The sequence below is a fragment of the Bombina bombina genome, chromosome 4 (genome assembly GCF_027579735.1).
Source record: "Bombina bombina isolate aBomBom1 chromosome 4, aBomBom1.pri, whole genome shotgun sequence".
Lineage (NCBI taxonomy): Eukaryota > Metazoa > Chordata > Amphibia > Anura > Bombinatoridae > Bombina > Bombina bombina.
In genome coordinates, this window is record NC_069502.1 from 145,567,799 (window position 1) to 145,582,961 (window position 15,163).

The following is a 15,163-nucleotide window of genomic DNA, read 5'->3' on the forward strand; positions in this document are numbered from 1 at the left end:
TATACCACAGAAATAAGAGCTCTACGAATGTCCCCAAGGAAAATGTCTAATCCCACATCCATGAGATGGACACCATCAGGGTGATAAAGGGCCTTGTTGTCTGCTGTTAGAGTATCATGCCTTATGGCAAAACCGCCTAACCCCGTGACCGTTCTTCCCATCTCTCTGTTCAGCTTTTTCTCACATTGTACGCTGAGTAAAAATGTACCTCCAATGCAGCCGATACCGCTCTAGCTAGCACCTTTTTAAATTGAAAAACCGACAGAGACGAGCCATCCTCGTGTATGAATAACTGAGGGGAACTATGTAGACGCACATGGCAAAACTCCTCAAAACCCTTTACCAGACAAAATTCCGGAAATTCGTGCCTGTGCAGTGGGAGTCATGCCCCCTTACCCTGTGGGTCTGTTTTAGACCTAGGAACAAGCAATAATAAGCCATTCTCCGGTGCTAACATTTTATACATCCGTCCCCGCCTATCCTGGATGGGGACACCAGTTCCCCCACTCTCAACGCCCCTGCCAGGGTGAACGAGAAAGCTGCCCGAAAGAGCAAGGCCTCGTACTGTGATGAGCACACTGACTGCAGTGTCCCTACTAGCTCACGCAATCTGAGGGGAGTAATTGGCTCCCTATGGTCCTGATTGCGTGGTCCTTTCAGGACTATGATCCTTTCAGGACCTGCTTCACCAAGAACGCGCCTGAGTGATCTGCTAACCCAAATCTTGTTAAAGAATGCAATGGCCGACAGCTTACCCTGAGCCGTTAATCTATACGCAAACAAGCCAACCAATCAAGCACATGTACCTGGGTAGCTGATTGGACCTGGAACCCTTGCCAGTTGGCAAAGCAGACCCAAGTCTTCCAGTGAGTTTCATAGGTTCTCCACGTCTTAGGTGCCAAAGAAGCCCTCACTAGGGGGATAACGCTTTCCCAGGCCCCGCCATCTGCCAAAGAAAAGGGGGGCAAGTTACTCCTGATTGCTCCACCCCCAGTGCCGCCTTCCTAAACTGTTCCCAGTTAAACCTAGACAAAGCGTCTGCCACTACATTTTTGACCCCCGGCACATGCCGAGCCATGAAGCTAATGTTCAACTGTAAGCAGCGCAATACTAAGTGCCTCAAGTACGTGACCACCCTCGGGGACGATGCCAACAAACGGTTAATGGCATACACCACACTCATGTTGTCGCACCAAAAAAATACAGACCGATTAGCCAATCTATGTCCCCACAGCTCGATTGCCACTATAATTGGAAAGAGCTCCAATAAGGTCAAGTTCTTGATCAAGCCCGACGCAACCCAATCTGCAGGCCAAGGAGCCATGCTCCATTTGCTATCTAGATAAGCACCATAGGACCTGAAACTGCCCGCTGCGTCTGTAAAGAGGTGCAGCATTTGGTTTGAAATAGGGTCCCCCCTCCAAATGCAGACGCCATTGAATTTCTTTAGAAATTCCTCCCAAACTTTTAGGTCCTCCTTCATCTCTGCGGAAACCTTAATCCTTGCTCTATACCTTCTATGCCCCTGCAGTTGACTTTCCAACCACCTGTTAAAGATTCTCCCCATCGGTATCACCCGACCCGTGAAATTTAGCAACCCCAGCATTGACTGTAATTCCTTGATCGAAATAGAGTCCGCGCCAACCACAGAAAAAACCACCTGCAGCAGGCGGTCGACTTTGTCCTTGGAAAGCCTGCATACAGCCGGCTGAGTATCGATTTCGATCCCCAGGAAAGTCAGACAGGTACAAGGCCTTGCGTTTTCTCATTCGCCAAAGGTACCCCGAATCTTCCCATTATATCCTGCATAATCGCCATCATATGAGCGCACTCATCAGAATCAGCCTTCCCCACCAGCAGAAAGTCATCGAGGTAGTGGGCGACGGCCCTACCCCCGGACGCCTTCCAAACAGGAACCACTAGTAGTGTGGGGAAAAAAACACAACCAAAATAAAAAAACTTAGAAAAGGTGCCCATGGCCATTCTAGGTCATTCTGGAAGTGTTATAAGGATTTTTCACTTGGCCCTGCATGCATAATTTATAACACGCTCTACTGACCCCATAAAGTATCTTGTCTCAGTATAGTAAAGCTGATGAGGTTGTCCTGTGTTTATTTAATTTTTCTTTCCCTTTAACTGTCTTTTTGTATTTGTTAGTGTGGTCTTTTTTTATAGAGGGATTTTTTTGTTTATTTTAATTTGTTTGTTCCTGTACATTTTTGAAGATATCTTTGTGATGGCTGTATCCTTCACAGTGAAACTCATTCTATGCACCAACAAGTGAGTGGCACTGTCTACAATCTAGATGTGGCTTCATTGATTATAATTAGGGCTGTTTCTAGACAATGTGGGTCCCAGAGCAAGATTCCAAAATGTGCCCCCTCCATAAAAAAAATATCTAAAGTGCAACCTGACATCATTGTCCTTTTATGTCTCATCCAAGCTTCCTTCTAATATGTTTTAGCAGTGTAGTCAAACATTTTGTCCTGTGCAATTTTTGGTCAAGTAACTAAAATGTATTTGCACTTTAGTTACTCTCTCTCTCTCTCACTGTCTCTCTCTCTCTCTCTCTCTCTCTCTCTCTCTCTCTCTCTCTCTCTCTCTCTCTCTCTCTCTCACACACACACACAAACACACGCCCACCAAAACTCTCTTGCACACACAGGGAAACTCTCACAAACACACAGAAACTCTTTCACAGACACACACACCCACACACCCACACATATATATATATATATATATATATATATATATATATATATATATATATATATATAAATGGTTGTTGTTGGTATCACAGAGAATATTCATTTAGTAGATTGTGATATCTTTTATTGGACAATCAAAATCAAGGATTTTTATTCCATAAGTTTTCAAGACCTCACAGGTCTCTCCTACAAATTTAAATACATCTGAAGAAGCAACCTGTGAGGTCTTGAAAGCTTTTGGAATTAAAAATCTTGATTTTGTTTGTCCATTAAAAGCTATCACAATCTTCTAGGGAAACACAACACACACAGAGAATCTCTTCCACTAGAGACAATACAGGGACACATCTTACTTTTAATATTCCACCCAATAATACAGGGACCCGGCTAACTGTGCTCACCCCTACTACAAACAGCTGGGACTTGATGGCTACACATATATGCCTGTTGTCATTCACTCATTGTTTTACACTTGCTAACAGTAGATTATTGCTGCTCCTGAGCCTACCTAGGTTTACTCTTTAACAAAGAATACCGAGAGAAGGAAACAAATGTGATAATATGAATAAGCAAGTTGTCTATAACTGGGTATTCTGACTCATAAAAGTTTAAAGGAACAGTCTACTCCAGAATTTGTATTGTTTAAAAAGATAGATAATCCCTTTATTACCCATTCCCCAGTTTTGCTTAACCAACACTTTTATATTAAAGGGCCATAATACCCAAATGTTTAAACACTTGAAAGTGATGCAGCATAGCTGTAAAAAGATGACTAGAAAATATCACCTGAACATCTCTATGTAAAAAAGAAAGATATTTTATCTCAAAAGTTCCTCAGTAGCCACCTCCCATTGTAAAGGATTTCTAAGCAGTATATTAGTATGTCTGTCCTTGGACAGCTGAAAGGATGAGCCTTGTGCACTCTCATATTATTTTCCTATTCAGATTAGGGAAGTTTACAATGAAATCTCATGAGAGTTAAGTGAAATCTCATGTGATCACAGTAAAAGAGTTCATGACCTCAGCACTGCTGATGCTGATTGGCTGCTGTTCATTTCTTCATTTTTTTTTTTTTTTTTACCTGCAGCTGGGAGCAGCTGAAGTATAACTTTTTACATAGAACTTACTCTGCTGAGCTAAGGAAATTGTGAGGTAAAATATCTTCCTTTTTTATATAGAGATACTCAGGTGATATTTTCCTGTCAGCTTTTTACAGTTATACTGCATCAGTTTCAAGTGATTTAGCATATGAGTATTATGTCCCTTTAATATACTTTTTACCTCTGTGATTACCTTTTATCTAAGCCTCTGCAGACTGACCCCGTATTTCTGTTCTTTTGACAGAATTGCATTTTAGCCAATAAGTGCTTATTCATAAATAAATTTACAGCAGTGAGCACAGTTATCTTTATGGCATACATAACCTTACACCCTCTAGCTGTGAAAAACTGTCAAAATGTATTCAGATAAAAGGTGGCCTTCAAGGGCTTAGAAATGAGCATATGAGCCTATGTAGGTTTAGCTTTCATCTAAGAATACAAAGAGAACAAAGAAAATTTGATTATAAAAGTGAATTGGAAAGTTTTTTTTTAAAATTGCATGCCCTATCCCAATCATGAAAGTAGAATTTTGAGTTTAGCACCCTGGATAGTGCTTGCTTATTGGTGGCTACATTTAGCCACCAATCAGCAAACACAACTCAGGTGCTGGACCAAAAATGGCCGAAGCTTTGCATTTCTGCTTTTCAAATAAAGATAGTAAGAGAACAAAGAAAATGTGATAATAGGAATAAATAAGAAAGTTGCTTAAATCTGCATGTTCTATCTGAATCATTAAAGAAATAAATTGGGTTTAGTATCCCTTTAACTCTACAATAAACTTGCTAGACACATAATTAAACCATTATTTAACTAACAACTTTTAAAGCTTCCAATTAACAATACTGACAGTTAAAAACAGCAATAAATGAAGAACAAAAACCCCATATCAAATGTAGGAATCCATGTTAATTTTACATTAATCTCCCAGACAAACAAACTGGAAAAAAAGCTTATAAAGCAGCACAGGAAATGCAAGACATCTGTAAGAAAACCAGTGAACATGTTATTGATTTCTTTGCCTGGCTGGTGTGGTCCTGGAATTGGGCAGGTCCTCTAGAGAAACAGGCACAAGAAACAAGTTCAGCACAGAACATGAAAATGTTCGTACATTCATCTTTCTTATTTTGCTAGCACCACATTCCCTAAATCCCATGCCAATAAGATTTTGGATCAACACTTGAATTCTTTGAGATTCTTATGGGGATAGATGTCAGGACTGGCCAAGAATCTAAGTAGAAACCGATGACAGAATGAGACATTAATCAGCTCTGCAGTATGTTCTACCCAGCAGGTTTCTTCAAATAAATCAAAGGACTGCAAATCTAAATGGGGATTTAACCATTACAGTGAAATTATTCACTGTGGTCTTCAGCTTTTTCTTATTTGACAAATATAACATTTAATTCATTTTAACAAGTCATAAGTATGACTGCCTAAATCAACTGTTGCTTAATGTATGCAATTGAACTTTACGTATACGTATATGTACTGTGCGAATTTGAATTATACGTGGGTGCTTCTGTTTATTAACAAATATGAATTCTTATGATCAGCAGAAATGTTTTAATTTTAGCAAATAATACAGGCTGCTAGAGTTTGTGCCTGACTAAATGTTCCAACAAATTCTATTAACATGTTGCTACCATATATAGTCATTACAGAGGTATTAAAGTCATTATTCATTATACAACAGAAATTAATCACTGGATTGTAAAAGATCTGAATACAAAACACATTTTGTAAAATATTCTAAACTGTCATTTTGACATACTCCTTGTCCTAGAAAGCCCTTTAGAATGTTGTTTATCTTACCTTGTGTGCTGGGGCCAAATAGGGACAGCTATACATTAGTTCTTCAACATATAAAGCAATCACTGTGCAATATGTTGTAGGGGTAGGGTTCTGAATTGTATGGAGTGCATTACAGCCCCTCTTGTGGCCATGGACATACTGCATTTTTTATATTTAAATTACAGGAAAACAGGTCAAATGTATAATAAAAATGCATTTGAATTTTTTTGTAGCAATGGAAAATTATATTTTTAGTTTTAGGGGCCGATTTATCAATGTCTGTCCGTATCATGTCCGCAGACATCGCTAAATGCCGATAGCATATGCTGTCAGCATTTAACATTGCACAATAGCAGGGGGTGTCAATTGTATAGGATCGGGTGCATTGAAATCCGCAGCCTCAGAGGCAGCAGACCAGTTAAGGTACTAAATCCTAGATTTTCTTTATGCAATATTTTCTTCTAAAGACAATTAAAGACATATAACATGTGCAAACTGTTGGACAGATTACGAGTTTTGCGTTATCAGATATGTGGTGCTACCGTGCAGTTTTTTCTCACCGCTCACTTACCTGCAGCACTGGTATTACGGGTTTTTACAAACCCGGCATTAAAAGGCAAGAAGTGAGCATAGAGCAAAATTGTGCTCCATACCTCACTTCAATACCAGTGCTGCTTAAGTGAGCGGTGAGCTGGTCGTACGTGCTTGTGCACGATTTCCCCATAGACATCAATGGGGAGAACCGGCTGAGAAAAAGTTTAACACCTGCAAAAAAAGCAGCGTAAATCTCAGTAACGCAGCCCCATTGATTCCTATGGGGAAACACATTTTATGTTTACACCAAACACCCTAACATGAACCCAGAGTCTAAACACCCCTAATCTTACACTTAGTAACCCCTAATCTGCCGCCCCCGACATCGCCAACACCTGCATTATACTTATAAACCCCTAATCTGACGCTCCGGACATTGCCACCACCTACATTATATTTATTAACCCATAATCTGCTGACCCCAACATCGCCGCCACCTACATTATATTTATTAACCCCTAATCTGCTGCCCCCAATGTCGCCGCAACATACCTACACTTATTAACCCCTAATCTGCCACTCCGAACGTCGCAGCCACTATTATAAATTTATTAACCCCTAAACCTAAGTCTAACCCTAACACCCCCTAACTTAAATATAATTTAAATAAATCTAAATAAAACCTACAATTATTATCTAAATTATTCCTATTTAAAACTAAATACTTACCTATAAAATACAGGGAGTACAGAATTATTAGGCAAATGAGTATTTTGACCACATCATCCTCTTTATGCATGTTGTCTTACTCCAAGCTGTATAGGCTCGAAAGCCTACTACCAATTAAGCATATTAGGTGATGTGCATCTCTGTAATGAGAAGGGGTGTGGTCTAATGACATCAACACCCTATATCAGGTGTGCATAATTATTAGGCAACTTCCTTTCCTTTGGCAAAATGGGTCAAAAGAAGGACTTGACAGTCTCAGAAAAGTAAAAAATAGTGAGATATCTTGCAGAGGGATGCAGCACTCTTAAAATTGCAAAGCTTCTGAAGCGTAATCATCGAACAATCAAGCGTTTCATTCAAAATAGTCAACAGGGTCGCAAGAAGCGTGTGGAAAAACCAAGGTGCAAAATAACTGCCCATGAACTGAGAAAAGTCAAGCGTGCAGCTGCCAAGATGCCACTTGCCACCAGTTTGGCCATATTTCAGAGCTGCAACATCACTGGAGTGCCCAAAAGCACAAGGTGTGCAATACTCCGAGACATGGCCAAGGTAAGAAAGGCTGAAAGACGACCACCACTGAACAAGACACACAAGCTGAAACGTCAAGACTGGGCCAAGAAATATCTCAAGACTGATTTTTCTAAGGTTTTATGGACTGATGAAATGAGAGTGAGTCTTGATGGGCCAGATGGATGGGCCCGTGGCTGGATTGGTAAAGGGCAGAGAGCTCCAGTCCAACTCAAACGCCAGCAAGGTGGAGGTGGAGTACTGGTTTGGGCTGGTATCATCAAAGATGAGCTTGTGGGGCCTTTTCGGGTTGAGGATGGAGTCAAGCTCAACTCCCAGTCCTACTGCCAGTTTCTGGAAGACACCTTCTTAAAGCAGTGGTACAGGAAGAAGTCTGCATCCTTCAAGAAAAACATGATTTTCATGCAGGACAATGCTCCATCACACGCGTCCAAGTACTCCACAGCGTGGCTGGCAAGAAAGGGTATAAAAGAAGAAAATCTAATGACATGGCCTCCTTGTTCACCTGATCTGAACCCCATTGAGAACCTGTGGTCCATCATCAAATGTGAGATTTACAAGGAGGGAAAACAGTACACCTCTCTGAATAGTGTCTGGGAGGCTGTGGTTGCTGCTGCACGCAATGTTGATGGTGAACAGATCAAAACACTGACAGAATCCATGGATGGCAGGCTTTTGAGTGTCCTTGCAAAGAAAGGTGGCTATATTGGTCACTGATTTGTTTTTGTTTTGTTTTTGAATGTCAGAAATGTATATTTGTGAATGTTGAGATGTTATATTGGTTTCACTGGTAAAAATAAATAATTGAAATGGGTATATATTTGTTTTTTGTTAAGTTGCCTAATAATTATGCACAGTAATAGTCACCTGCACACACAGATATCCCCCTAAAATAGCTATAACTAAAAACAAACTAAAAACTACTTCCAAAACTATTCAGCTTTGATATTAATGAGTTTTTTGGGTTCATTGAGAACATGGTTGTTGTTCAATAATAAAATTAATCCTCAAAAATACAACTTGCCTAATAATTCTGCACTCCCTGTAAACCCTAAGATAGCTACAATATAACTAATAGTTACATTGTATCTAGCATAGGGTTTATTTTTATTTTACAGGCAAGTTTGTATTTATTTTAACTAGGCAGAATAGTTATTAAATAGTTATTAACTATTTAATAACTACCTAGCTAAAATATTGACAAATTTACCTGTAAAGTAAAACCTAACCTAAGTTACACTAACACCTAACACTACACTACAATTAAATCAATTACCTACATTAAATACAATAAAATTAAATTAAATCACAAAAAAACAAAACACTAAATTACAGAAAATAAAAAACAAATTACAAGATATTTAAACTAATTACACCTAATCTAATAGCCCAATCAAAATAAAAAAGCCCCCCCAAAATAAAAAAAACCTAGCTTAAACTAAACTATCAATAGCCCTTAAAAGGGCCTTTTGCAGGTCATTGCCCCAAAGAAATCAGCTCTTTTACCTGTAAAAAAAATACAAACAACCCCCCAAACAGTAAAACCCACCAACCACACAACCAACCCCCCAAATAAATGCCTAACTAAAAAAAAACTAAGCTCCCCATTGCCCTGAAAAGGGTATTTGGATGGGCATTGCCCTTACAAGGGCATTTAGCTAAATTGCAGGCCCAAAGCCCTACCTAAAAAATAAACCCACCCAATACACCCTTAAAAAAATCCTAACACTAACTCCCGAAGATTCACTTACCGGGAGAAGTCTTCATCCAAGCGGCTCAACAAATCCGGCAGAAGTGGTCCTCCAGATGGGCAGAAGTCTTCATCCAGACCGCCTCTTCTATCTTCATCCTTCTGGCGCGGAGTGGGTCCATTTTCAAGACATCCGATGCGGAGCATCCTCTTCATCCGACGGACTAACGACGAATGAAGGTACCTTTAAATGACATCATCCAAGATGGCATCCCTTAGATTCCGATTGGCTGATAGAATTGTATCAGCCAATCGGAATTAAGGTAGAAAAAATCCTATTGGCTGATGCAATCAGCCAATAGGATTGAACTTCAATCCTATTGGCTGATTGGATCAGTCAATAGGATTGAGCTCACATTCTGTTGTCTGTTCCAATCAGGCAATGGAATGCGAGCACAATCCTATTGGCTGATCCAATCAGCCAATAGGATTTTTTCTACTTTAATTCCGATTGGCTGATAGAATTCTATCAGGCCATCGGAATCTAAGGGACGCCATCTTGGATGAGGTCATTTAAAGGTATCTTCATTCGTTGTTAATCCGTCGGATGAAGAGGATGCTCCTCGTCTGATGTCTTGAAGATGGACCCGCTCCGCGCCCGAAGGATGAAGATAGAAGATGCCGTCTGGATGAAGACTTCTGCCCATCTGGAGGACCACTTCTGCCCCTCTGGAGGACCACTTCTGCCGGCATCGTTGAGGAAATCTTGCCGCTTGGATGAAGACTTCTCCCGGTAAGTGAATCTTCGGGGGTTAGTGTTAAGATTTTTTTAAGGGTGTATTGGGTGGGTTTATTTTTTTGGTTAGGGCTTTGGGCCTGAAATAGAGCTAAATGCCCTTTCAAGGGCAATGCCCATCCAAATGCCCTTTTCAGGGCAATGGAGAGTTTAGGTTTTTTTTAGTTAGGCTTTTATTTTGAGGGGTTGGTTGTGTGGGTGGTGGGTTTTACTTTAGGGCAACGCCCCGCAAAAGGCCCTTTTAAGGGCCATTGATAGTTTAGTTTAAGCTAGGGTTTTTTTTTATTTTGGGGGTGCTTTTTTTATTTTGATAGAGCTATTAGATTAGGTGTAATTAGTTTAAATATCTTGTAATTTGTTGTTTATTTTCTGTAATTTAGTGGGGTTTTTTGTGATTTAGCTAATTTAATTTAATTTAATTGTATTTAATGTAGGTAATTAATTTAATTGTAGTGTAGTGTTAGGTGTTATTGTAACTTAGATTAGGTTTTATTTTGCAGGTCAATTTGTCTTTATTTTAGCTAGGTAGTTATGAAATAGTTAATAACTATTTAATAACTATTCTACCTAGTTAAAATAAATACAAACTTGCCTGTAAGATAAAAATGAACCCTAAGCTAGCTACAATGTAACTATTAGTTATATTGTAGCTAGCTTAGGGTTTATTTTATAGGTAAGTATTTAGTTTTAAATAGGAATAATTTACATAATAATTGTATGTTTTATTTAGATTTATTTAAATTATATTTAAGTTAGGGGGTGTTAGGGTTAGGGTTAGGGTTAGACTTAGGTTTAGGGGTTAATACATTTAAAATAATGGCTGCGACGTTGGGGGCGGCAGATTAGGAGTTAATAAATATAATGTAGGTGGCGGCGATGTTGGGGGCAGCAGGTTAGGGGTTAATAAATATAATGTAGGTGGCGGCAATGTCCGGAGCGGCAGATTAGGGCTTAATAAGTATAATGTAGGTGGCGACGATGTTAGGGGCGGCAGATTAGGGGTTAATAATATTTAACTAGTGTTTGTGAGGCGGGAGTGCAGCACTTTAGGGGTTAATATGTTTATTCGAGTGGCGGCGATTTACGGAGTGGCAGATTAGGGGTTAAAAATTTTATTATAGTGTTTGCGATGCGGGGAGGGCCTTGGTTTAGGGGTTAATAGGTAGTTTATGGGTGTTAGTGTACTTTTTAGCATTTTAGTTATGAGTTTTATGCTACAACATTGTAGTGTAAAACTAATAACTACTGACTTTTTGGCCTCCCAGGACAAACTCGTAATATCAGCGCTATGGAAGTCCCATAGAAAAAAGACTTTACGAACTTTACGTAAGTCGGTTTGCGGTAAGGCCAAAGAAGTGTGCGGTGCCCCTAAATCTGCAAGACTCGTAATACCAGCGGTAGTGAAAAAGGAGCGTTACGACCTGTTATCGCTGCTTTTTCAGCTTAACGCAAAACTCGTAATCTAGCCGAATGGTTATGTAGAATATAACTTTAATAGAGTTTAAAGTCTATTTGTCATTGTTATATTCCACATAGTTATTGTTTAAACACACACGGGGCATATTTATCTAGCTCCGTATGGAGCTTGATGCCCCTGTTTCCGCGCGAGCCTTCAGGCTCACTGGAATTAGAAGTTATTAAGCAGCGGTCTAAAGACCGCTGCTCCATAACTTGTCCACCTGCTCTGAGGTAGCGGACAGATATCAACCCGATGGAATATGATCAAGTTGATTGACACCCCCTGCTAGCGGCCGCAAATCTGCAGGGGGCGGCATTGCACCAGTTGTTCACAAGAACTGCTGGTGCAATGATAAATCCCGACAGAACTGAACAGATACACTGTAGCGAACCAGTTATTAATATAAAACATGTTTTGTACATTGCGGTCACTGTATTAGAACTAAAAGAAGTTCAGTACATTGCGAACTTATAGTGGCTACACAAAAACGCTATTAAAAAATTCATCAGTTCCAAAAAAACACATTTTACACAGTGCAAAGCTGAAAAAACACACTTTTGTGTTTACGGTTACTGTCTTCTGCGGTACATTAATATTACGTACACAACATCTTCTTCCTAAAAAGATAAGAACATGCCAAAAGTTAAAAATGGATTTATTTAAAGGGACAGTTTAGTCCAAAATAAACTTTCATGATTCAGATAGAGAATGTCATTTTAAACAATTTAAAAATTTACTTTTATCACTAATTTAGCTTTCTTCTCTTGGTATTCTTAGTTGAAAGCTAAACCTAGGAAGTTCATATGCTAATTTCTTAGCCCTTGAAGGCCGCCTCTTCTCTCAGGGCATTTTGACAGTTTTTCCCCACTAGAGGGTGTGTCATATAGATAACACTGTGCTCACGCATGTAGAATTCAGGTGAGCCAGCTCTGATTGGCTAAAATGGATGTCTGTCAAAAGAACTGAAATAAGGGGCAGTTTGCAAAGGCTTAGATATAAGGTAATCACAGAGGTAAAAAGTGTATTTATATAACTGTGTTGGTTATGCAAAACTGGGGAATGGGTAATAAAGGGATTATCTATCTTTTTAAAAAATACAAATTCTGGTGTAGACTGTCCCTTTAAATCACGGAAATATATGATATAATAAAATTTAAAGGGACATAAAACCCAATTTTTTTCTTTCATGATTCATATAGAGCATGCAGTTTTAAATAACTTTCCAATGTATTTCTATTATCTAATTTGGTTAGTTCTCTTTGTATCATTTGTTGAAAAGTATACCTAGGTAGGCTCACAGGCTTCTGATTGGTGACTGCACATATATGCCTTATTATATGCCTTATCATAGGCTTTTAGCTAGCTCCTTGTAGGGCATTACTGCTCCTTTTAACAAAGTTTACCAAGAGAATGTAGCGCATTAGAAAGTAAATTTGAAAGTTGTTTAAAAAATGTATGATCTCTCTGAAATCATGAAAGAAAAAAATGTGGGTTTCATGTCCCTTTAACAGAATAATACATACATATAAGAAATTACATCGACATGTACAATAAATCCCCCCCCCCCCACAAAGCTAATATAGGTTTATTTTTAAAGGTATAGGAAAGTCAAAATTAAACTTGTATGATTCAGATAGAACATGTCATTTTAAGATACTTTTAAATTCACTTCTATTTTCAAATGTACTTAGTTCTCTTGGAATTTGTTGTTGAAAAAGAATACGTACATATCCTACACTACAGGGTGCTAGCTGGTGATTGGTGCCTACACACATCTCTTGTGATTGGCTCAGTAGAGGTGTTCAGCTAGCTTGCAGCGGTACATTTCTGTCCCTTCAAAAAATAATAACAAGAGAATGAAGACAGTTTGATAATACAAGTAAACTGGAAAGTTGTTTTTTAAAATTGTGTGCTCTATCTCAGTCATAAAAAAATGGGTTTCAATGTCCCCTTTAAGGTGTTTTTATTTTTTTCTTTACTAACAATGGTGATCACATACATAGCGAATATATGGGCGTTCCATGGGAGTTTCCTGAGTCTTCCATGAGAGTAACCTGTATTTTAATAGGGAAACATCACCAGGATTTTCTAATTTTCAAAGGAATATCCTCCATTTTAGGAGTACTTTTTCACATATACCAATCTTGTCAGCCTTTCAGTTGCGAGCTTTGCAATTGTAAGAAATCTACTGGATGCAAGTTTATATATCTATTATTTCAACCTTTACTACACAGAAACCATTTTACTTTTAGCGAATGCAAATTCTGGGCCCCATTACATATGCTTTTTACGCGATTTTGGTATTACATATATGGCGTAGCATACAAGTTATGCGCGTATATTTCACCCGTCGCTCGCAATTTTTACTCCCATAAGCTAACATGGGACCGCATCGCAAATTGGTATCCAATATTCAGGACTTACGTGGCAAAAATTGAGAAATCTTACTCCATTTTCACCTCGCCCTACTAAGGCAGCCGCAGCAGGCCTTGCGCTGAGTATGGGAGCACCGTAACTCCCGAAACTGCCTGCAAAAATAAACTAACACCTAACGCATGCGCAATATCTATCTACCTGTCAACAGCCAACACCCACCGCAATAACTAATAAACACCTAGATTACGAGTTTTGAGCGCTATAGAGAAATTAACGAACGCAACAAAAGTTGTTATTTCATTTCCTATTGCATCAGCCAATAGGATTTTTTCAACCTTAATTCCGATTAGCTGATAGAATTCTATCAGCCTATCAGAATCTAAGGGACGCCATCTTGGATGACGTCACTTAAAGGAACTTTCATTCGTTGGGTAGTCGTCGGCAGAAGAGGATGCTCCGCGCCGGATGTCTTGAAGATGGACCCACTCCGCGCCGGATAGATGAAGATAGAAGATGCCGTCTGGATGAAGACTTCTGCCCGTCTGGAGGACCACTTCTCCCGGCTTGGATGAAGACTTCTCCCGGCTTCGTTGAGGACTTCTTTCCGCTTCGATGAAGACTTCTCCCGGCTTCGTTGAGGATGGATGTCGGCTCTTCAAAACTGTAATTGGATCTTCAGGGGTTAGTGTTAGGTTTTTTTAAGGGTTTATTGGGTGGGTTTTATTTTTAGGTTAGGGCTTTGGGCCGCAATAGAGCTAAATGCCCTTTTAAGGGCAATGCCCATCCAAATGCCCGTTTCAGGGCAATGGGGAGCTTAGGTTTTTTTAGTTAGGGTTTCATTTGAGGGGTTGGTTGTGTGGGTGGTGGGTTTTACTGTTGGGGGGTTATTTGTATTTTTTTTTTACAGGTAAAAGAGCTGATTTCTTTTGGGCAATGCTCCGCAAAAGGACCTTTTAAGGGCTATTGGTAGTTTAGTTTAGGCTAGGGTTTTTTTTATTTTGGGGGGGCTTTTTATTTTGATAGGGCTATTAGATTAGGTGTAATTAGTTTAAATATCTTGTAATTTGTTTTTTATTTTGTGTAATTTAGTGTTTGTTTTTTTGTAATTTAGGTATTTGTATTTAATTTAGTTAATTGTATTTAATTTAGGTAATTTATTTAATTGTAGTGTAGTGATAGGTGTTAGTGTAACTTAGGTTAGGTTTTATTTTACAGGTACATTTTTATTTATTTTAGCTAGGTAGTTATTAAATAGTTAATAACTATTTAGTAACTATTCTACCTAGTTAAAATAAATACAAACTTGCCTGTAAAATTAAAAAATAAACCCTAAGTTAGTTATATTGTAGCTAGCTTAGGGTTTATTTTACAGGTAAGTATTTAATTTTAAATAGGAATTATTTAGTTATTAGGTTTAGGGGTTAATAAATATAGTATAATGGCGGCAAC